Raw genomic sequence first — 8031 nt, forward strand, 5'->3', positions numbered from 1 at the left:
ATGCTTTGTCCAATTCAACACGACAATGGAGTGTTCATCCATGTCCCAGGGTTGTTTGTTGTAAATGAGCTATAAATGTCTTACGATAGGAGTGTGGTTATGATTCATAGAATAAGGTTGTCACTGTCCGTACGCGGTAAGTGCTAGCCGCTACATGGCGGCCATGGTAGAATCACGTAGACAGTTGTAGTTATATATATTCTACATTTTCTCGCTGCCTGCGGGCGAACATTCATGTTATATTCTCATCGTGTATAAGACTATGATATAATTCTGTTATGCCCAGAACAAGCATTTCTTCAATCAAACATTAAATACAAAACATTGAGAGAGTTGTAATGGCACTCAGCGGCATATTAAATAAGGGGTCTGTGCCGTTCAAATTTGATTGCTAACGGTCGCGCCCTTCAATTATGCATTAATGAGCAGTTTATTGACTCACTGGCCATGGTGAGAATAGGTCCTAGTAACAAGGCTAAGGTTTACCTAACCACGCATTTAGAAACTACTATAGGCCTCCTTATTGTCCGGAGCCGGCCAGGCACCAAGTTTCACAGCTAGCATAACAAAGCTGGCAAAAGAACTAGCCTTTAACTCATGAGAATCGAGTGTGAAACTGATACATTGCTATCCTAAACAAATCTGCTAACCAAACAAGGGATACCCCGGCCTAGGTTAGCCTTTGTTGCTATCTCGGTTCATATTTATGATGGGTGGACGATATTGCAATCCGAATAGACACAATCAAAATCTAATGATAGCCGGCGATACAGGGTTTTTCACGCTGCCTACGTCTCACAGCTGGTCTTCGCTGTATACTTGCGTTTAAGTTCTCTTCTATGGCAATTTTTTTCCGCTGTTACATGATGACGATTCTTTTTCGCCTGCAGAGGCTCCTCCTATTTTCAATATGTTCGGTCCCTCACAGTTCTGCATGAACAACGGCTCTGCCCAAAAGTCTCTGACGTTCAGCTCCCAGATCGCGTCCGAAGTCAACGTCTGGCTAGCATAACTTGTCCTTAATGTTTCCTGCCACTCTCCCGCTGTGCAATAGCAGCAGCAGCAGCAGCAGCAGCAACTGAGGCCGAATAGACGGATTTCTCAAATCAAATTAAGACCCAAAGTAACCCTGTTCTTTTAACGTCGTCAGCTCGACTTCTGCCGCTTCAGGAATTCGGCGATTCTCATTGTGGAGCTGAGCAATAGCAATGAGATCGGAGGTGGCGGCTCATGCCGCTGCCTGACTCTTCGCGAACTAAGACGGCAAATCGTGCTAACGCTGGAGTTGTTTGCTCTTTCATAGTGTAAGTTCGTCGAGTTTGTCTGTGTTGGCTTGGTCTGGTCTGGGCCGGTGCCAGTCAGCGAGTCTAGTGACGCCCCGATACAAGTGCGTGTAAAGGAATACGCCATCCAATGACGTGCTGTGAAATAACAGTGCAACGCCAGCTTGTCGTGACGACGCCACCCGACCACGATTACGACAGGCGCCGGGAACTAGATGTTCCCTGTTAGCCAACAGCACTGCTATCGGAGCATGCTGCTTTCTGCGTGATGGTAACGGCACCGACGAAGACAATGACCCAGAATGTAATAGTGCGGCTATGATGTTTGAAGCGTAACCCGTTCTTCTAAACATATGTTAGTTTTAATGGCAATTTAATAAGGGAGCGACTAATTCGTTATGTCTTCATAGCTGCTGGCTTGTGTGGCTATTGAATAGCAGAATTTTTGTTTAGCCAACTTGTCCTAATATGATAAGAGCAAATATCAGTTCGTTCCAGCATAATAACCGAGCGTTTGACTTTGGATCGTGCTATTTGAAATTTAACATAATAACACACCTATTTAAGTTACTCGGCAGCAGCAACAATGGCTTGTAGTATGCCCACCATGTGCAAATGTAATAGTTCCCAGACAAATAAATGTCCGCGCAGCATAATAGCACAATAAAAACTGAGATTCATTGGATATAATCGTTCTGTCTGGATTCACAGCTCCGCAGACTTTAAGACGATACGACTTTGCTCCATAGCAGAATACATGTCCGAGCAACAACTGTTGTTGCCGTCGTCGTCTTCAACTTTTTTCGTACGTTTCACGTCCACTGCGCGAACGACGTGACGCTGAAGTCATGGACAGGCGGCAAGTGGTCGGAACAAGTAAAAAAATGACGCAACTAACGCTCCCTTCGAGAGGCGTTTCGGAGCTGTTCTCTGACGGTCTTTCGGGACCTGACAGCTCGAAATCCGCCAGCTGTAGCTTTCTTCGAAAACGAACGGCGGGTCGACCAAAAGCGGCAGCTAAGACAAATGAGATGGCCGTATTTTACTTCCGACCTAGTGAACCACTAAATTCCTTTAGTAGCAACGGGCTCGATGTGTTAAAGGCGGTCGTTGGAACGAGGTTGCCGCTTGTGTATCATATACATGCCACAGGTTTATATATTTTTGATTTGGTTAAATGTATGGAAGCGATACGCGTAAAACTGTACACAAATTTACAGGATTTTCTTTACGTAAAAGGAGAGCAGTGTTTAGAAGGGTCCTATCTAGGACCGCGGTGCTGTAGATCGTTAATTGCTAGACTACGTTTGGTATGTCGTACCGAATTAGGTGTGATCCAAATTTAAGATGGATCGCGTGATCTATAGGCATATGGGTTTAACAATTTTAAGCTCCCAGCGTATAGTGGATTGCGTACAAGCATCAAAAAAAAGAGAAACTCTTATAGGGAAACAGTAATCTTGTTGGTCTTATTGTTAGTGCAGAGTTCAACAACAAAAGTGTAAGTAAGCATGCTATTATATTTACAAAATCTAACTAAATTGAATACACCACGCTTTGTCAGAATCTCCTCACAAACCCGTGGGGCTCTCGAAGGCAGGTTCATTGCACTCGCTACTGATGATATGTTTGAAATAATTACCACCACGCAACGAGCAATATGGCCGCGCGTATTGGCTGTCGGTCGTTGAGGTCGATCGTATCGATGTATGAAAAAATCGAAGTATACCGTTATAATTTTCTACTAGCCCCAACGTGCTGCTTGCGAAGCCGTGTGTTTACCGCATTAGCATTCAAAGGGAGAAATATAGTAGAAGCTGAGAAATCGAAAGACTGACCAACTGATGTCGGCTTGAGCTTTTTATATATATCGAATGCTTGCCAATACTCTCATCTATACAATGAATCACCGTCCATTATATCAATCCTTATCGTATATGTGCTTTGGGGGCGTCAAAATTCTTCTTGTCGCATCGGACAATAATGAGATATTCTGAAACAGATCATCTTACTCCGACATGTTGTTTATTAATCGCAGTGGCGTGAAAGCCGAATTCCATTAATATACTCTCCTACCAGATCTGATCGCAGCGTTTGGTTGGCATCCTGATTAAATATGTACACACAACGCTGTTCTCCCTTTAGGCAGCAGAAGCAGCAGAGGTGGTGGCCCTACAACTCGATAAATTCAGTCCTACCATGAGACCTGGAGAACGACGATGGTATTAAGACAGCCACGCGTAAATCTAACTTCATCACAGCCCTATGCCCGCATCATCTGGCAGTAAACAGTATAGCAAGTAGTATCCTTAACTCGGCAGCGTGTCCAGCCGACAACGCTGACCGATCCCAGTTCGCACCGTGTAAACAATCTTGACATCATCTGCTCGTAGACGATAAAACGTTGTTGATGGTTTGTCAATTCGTTCTATGAAATACGTACATCTTGAAATAGTGCCGCTGACCGCCACAGCTGATAATATATAGAGTGAATACAGAACTCATAGTTCGTTCAGATCAGCAGTTACGTCCTGGCAGCGACCGAATAAAACACTAGAAGATTTTGTAGAACTCACTGGTTTAGTCTAGTGTTTAATAGTTCACAAGCAGCAACACTCTCAACGACCCCAGGATGCCGTTTCGCGCAGCAGAAAAGTGGGATCAAAGTTAACCTACGGGCAGAACGGCCGGCGGAACAGGCAAATCCGATGGTAATACTAGAGATAGCATAGGTAAACGAATAGACAGAGGGAAACAAAAGACAAAAGGAACAATTTTAAAAGACGAAAACAAGATCAGTTCATCTACGGCACTATCTAATGGTACTTCAACAGACACGAGGCACTAAGTGAGTATTGCAACAAAGTGCTTACCGTTTCTCAATAATTGACATGGTTGCCAAGATGTCATTACCGTCGCCGCCGGCTCTGAGGACGATACTCGCCGCCCGTTGTGCTGGCCTAGACTGAAACGCAGAAGAAGAGCTATCTCCTGCCGTGTAATACCAGTGCAGCATTCGACCGCGGTTCTTAATCGTGACATAACCATCGCTTCTTTCTGTAGGCGCGCTTGACAGCGAGGGATCGTTCTTTTTGACAAGGCAGGCAACATCAATCGCCAATACGCAGTGTTACAGCAGCGCCAATGATGACGAGAAAGTCGCCAAACATCGCCGAATCGAAGAAAAACATTGACGTCGATGTTGGAACTAGTCAAATAGACCCTGCTGAACGTTGCTTAGAACGAAAAAACCAGACGACGATTTCGGCGGCCGTGGTCATAGCAGACATGAACGGGTCGACCTTAAACGCTGTGCGATAACAAGAAAGGACTCCGGCTAGTTTACCACCAGGCGCACGCATTGCGTGGCGAACGGCAGCCACGCCTTATACCACACATGCCTGTATACTTTCTTATACAGGAACGAAGAGGTGTTGAGATTGACTCGATGAAAACTGATAAAGATCGAGGTAAACGTCACTGTTATGCGACCGATGGAACAACTCTAATGATATTTCATGTAATCGATAAATTGAATAAAAACTTAGTGTTTCTCAGAAAATTCTATCGCTTTATTTGACTTCCGCGAATAGCCTTTCATTAAGGACATTATGGCCCGGGTACGAATGAGATGAAAAAAATGCTTATATATATTTATACGTATCGCGCTTTATATTGAATATAACTTTCTTTATCATTATGTCGGTTGAAACACATAGGGAACGTATATCGATATCATAGCCCGCGAAATTCTTCATTTTTCTTCAGTTCATCATAGTTCTGATATAGTGATGTACTAATTTTGGAGTGACAGGTGAGCCCGAACGCAGATACTATCTCGTTCCGTTGTATATTTGATAGATGTGCTTTGCTGATTCTCGTTATTTACCATCGACAGCCTCTATCTAACAGCGTTCTTCGTGATAGCGTGTTCTTGTTCCTTCGCAGGGATTTCATCTTCGCAGCTGGTTTCAATCGTTCGCTGTCGTCCACGCTGCATCCCCTTCAGGTTCTTATATTGTCCTTTTGCGAGGCCATGCTTTGCAGCGGACCTATGACATCGATGATGATGATTTAGCATACACACTTACAATACGCGGTCCATATGTGCACAGTGTTGATTCTTCTTCGGAAGGACGCCGTTGCTATGACATAGCTCTACAAACTCGACACTTCCAATGACGATGCCTCTCTTTTTCTCCCCTCAGTTCTTCCTGTATCTTGCCTTTGCCCCACAAAATGGAGTTTCACTCATAGCAGGCTGCTGCTGACGTTTATTCGCCATAGGTGCTAGCTCCCTCTGGCTCCCGACAGCTGGATAACAAAAGCTCAGCAGCCCCTCGCTTTCGTTTAGGGCCACGAAGAGAGCGAGCATACCTTGCACTGCCATACCCCTTCTCATCCTCGCTATGTACGTTTAGTCCCCTTGCTCTCTTATCTCCTTACGTCTTTGACTCATTGGGCCGTTCGCGTCAGGAGTCGTGAACTGTGATATGGAGGGGAGTTGCCAGCGAGATGGTGTGTCAAAAATAGCAACAGGGAAACATGACCAATTGACCGATGAAGCGCCCAGATTGCCGGAGGCCCCAAAACCACTACCTCTGGACGCAAGGTTAGAGGGCAGGTTAGTAGAATAGTGGCAGCAGGATGTTGTCGGCCTGATGGCCTTCTGCTTAGCGATGCCATAGAGAGTTGGCGATGCAACAGTGTTGGCTAGTCGGCGTTGGTACCATTATAATGGCTCCAGCAGGCGAAAGCATCCGGGAGCGTTGTTAAAACCCTTTAGCTTATCTTTGACATCGTTTTAGGCTTTATCATGCAGGCAGGGGAGGGCGCACGGGGTAAAACGGGACGCTTGAGTAGTTGTCTGGACTCAAGGGTCGAAACAGGAGCGGTATCAGGGATAGGAATGAACGCAGGGGCAACTACAGCTAATTTACAGGAAGTAGGCTCTCAGAAAAAGAGAAAGATTCTACTATGGTCAGATCGGCTCTAAGGAAAGAGAAATACAATCGATTCGTCGGCGATGGTTTCGTAGGCGACTAGCCTATGTTGGAGTGGCTGGGTTTGTAGGTAACGAGTTTGAGTTATTTTGTTGCGAGATTATTTAACGAAGTCTACAGTTGGCACACTTTAGAGTGGCTTACAAATGGCTATAAGAGATGAATGTATATCTTTGCACAGAGGTTTAGAAGACAGATCCATGAAATTATTGAAAGCCAATCTTCTGATGAAAGGCCGAAATATCAATTGTATGTGATGAAACATTTCTATAATGGGAAAATAAGTTGTTCGCGACGATAAGCTGCTGAGTTCTGTAACATCTGGCTAGTTTGCTAAAAATCTTTATTTTAACACTAGACAAATATTTTTTCTACAAAAGTCAGGTAGCTGACAAGTTATTATCACGCCATGTTTCACGCTTACCTTTGCCAATTGTGCTTGCTCGTATTAGCAACCATATGTAGAGTAATGCTGTAACATCGGTAGTGTTGGTAGTAGGTACGGCCTGTGGCGATTTTCATTATCTTGAAAACGGCACGGTGGGTCGGCGTGTGAATAGGCCCCCGTTGACTAATACAGTGCTGTTACTTTAGCTAACGAAGGGACGTACATCTAGCGCTTGTCTCAGAACCAGAGTACGGGCTGAATGCTGGACCCATTGACATGGCTTATACTGCATTCAGTAGCTGTATTTGAAGAAAAACAGTACTCTAGGGGCAAAATACTTTGTTTAGTCGAAGTACCGGGATGACCCCACAAAGGGCTATAAAGATCTCAGGATTAAATAAAATCGCATCTCGGCCGCTCGTTTACTTTAAGGGTTTATTAAACCAAGCGTATATACTTTAACCAATAGCAAGAATAATTGGTTTCCACTACGATCGGAGAAAATCGTGCATAGTCGAGAAATCAATCGCAGATGATGCGATGCTAGCGACTGCTTTGTAGCATAACCGATCCATAGCAAAGCGTTACTGGGCGCAATGTTTGCGGTTATTACCATACGGCTGTCGGCTGATTCTCAAAAGTATTAGACTACCTCTGTTTTTTTTTTTCTTAATGCGTACGGATGGTGGAACCGTGGGACTGACACTATTGTTGTTTAGCGCGGATATTGGTCGCGGGTCTTCGTGTGGCTGGATACGTACTGTCAATACAACGTCCTGCTAAAATAGATATACGTATCGAAGTCTCCTTCGCAAGGTTTGTTTATGACCGTTTCGTAAGTTGGCGAGTCTTATGTGTATGGTGGTACAATTAGAGAACAAATCTGTATTGATGTAACTCTAATAACCATTTGTTCTGTTGAGTAATGGCCTCAGTATAAGCTGTGTTGAAATCGAGTATTCATGGAATCAATGTAGGCGCCTAAAAAAATCCATATTATTTATAATGGTGGCCTAGATATGATGCTCCTCCCAGGTTTCTACTACAAATGTGACCAAAGCTAATATTATTCCGTAAGGGATTTACTAATTGTAGATGGAAAGTAGGAACACTAATCTTCCATAGGTGCTTGCGGTTCGCTTTATAAACTATCAAACAAGCATTAATGAGAAAGTAGTTTAGCCATTATGTATCACTCAGATGCGTATTTTGGGATTAATATTTGACATTCTCTAGGTAAACATTTGTTTAGAATAAAAAATTATCCGACGTACTATTAGGAGCGGGACCAATCACTCAATAATTCTATTGATGGTAAAATTTACTAGAAAAATCCGTATATATATACAGATTTTTC

At 43.9% G+C, this 8031-nt stretch overlaps 1 protein-coding gene and 1 long non-coding RNA gene across 2 annotated transcripts in view; one reads left to right on the plus strand and one right to left on the minus strand.

Annotated features, from left to right (window-relative positions):
• The window catches only part of p130CAS (Serine_rich_CAS and FAT-like_CAS_C domain-containing protein p130CAS), a 117640-nt gene that overhangs the window by 95099 nt on the left and 14510 nt on the right, over window positions 1-8031 (plus strand). The window lies entirely within an intron of this gene.
• On the minus strand, window positions 3287-4499 carry LOC147757418 (uncharacterized). Its single transcript, XR_015322284.1, has 2 exons — window positions 4157-4499; window positions 3287-4000 (listed from the first exon to the last, which is right to left on the minus strand). It is a non-coding gene; the product is annotated as an uncharacterized LOC147757418 (long non-coding RNA).

This window comes from Varroa destructor, unplaced genomic scaffold, assembly GCF_002443255.2.
Source record: "Varroa destructor unplaced genomic scaffold, Vdes_3.0 BEIS01000002.1, whole genome shotgun sequence".
NCBI lineage: Eukaryota > Metazoa > Arthropoda > Arachnida > Mesostigmata > Varroidae > Varroa > Varroa destructor.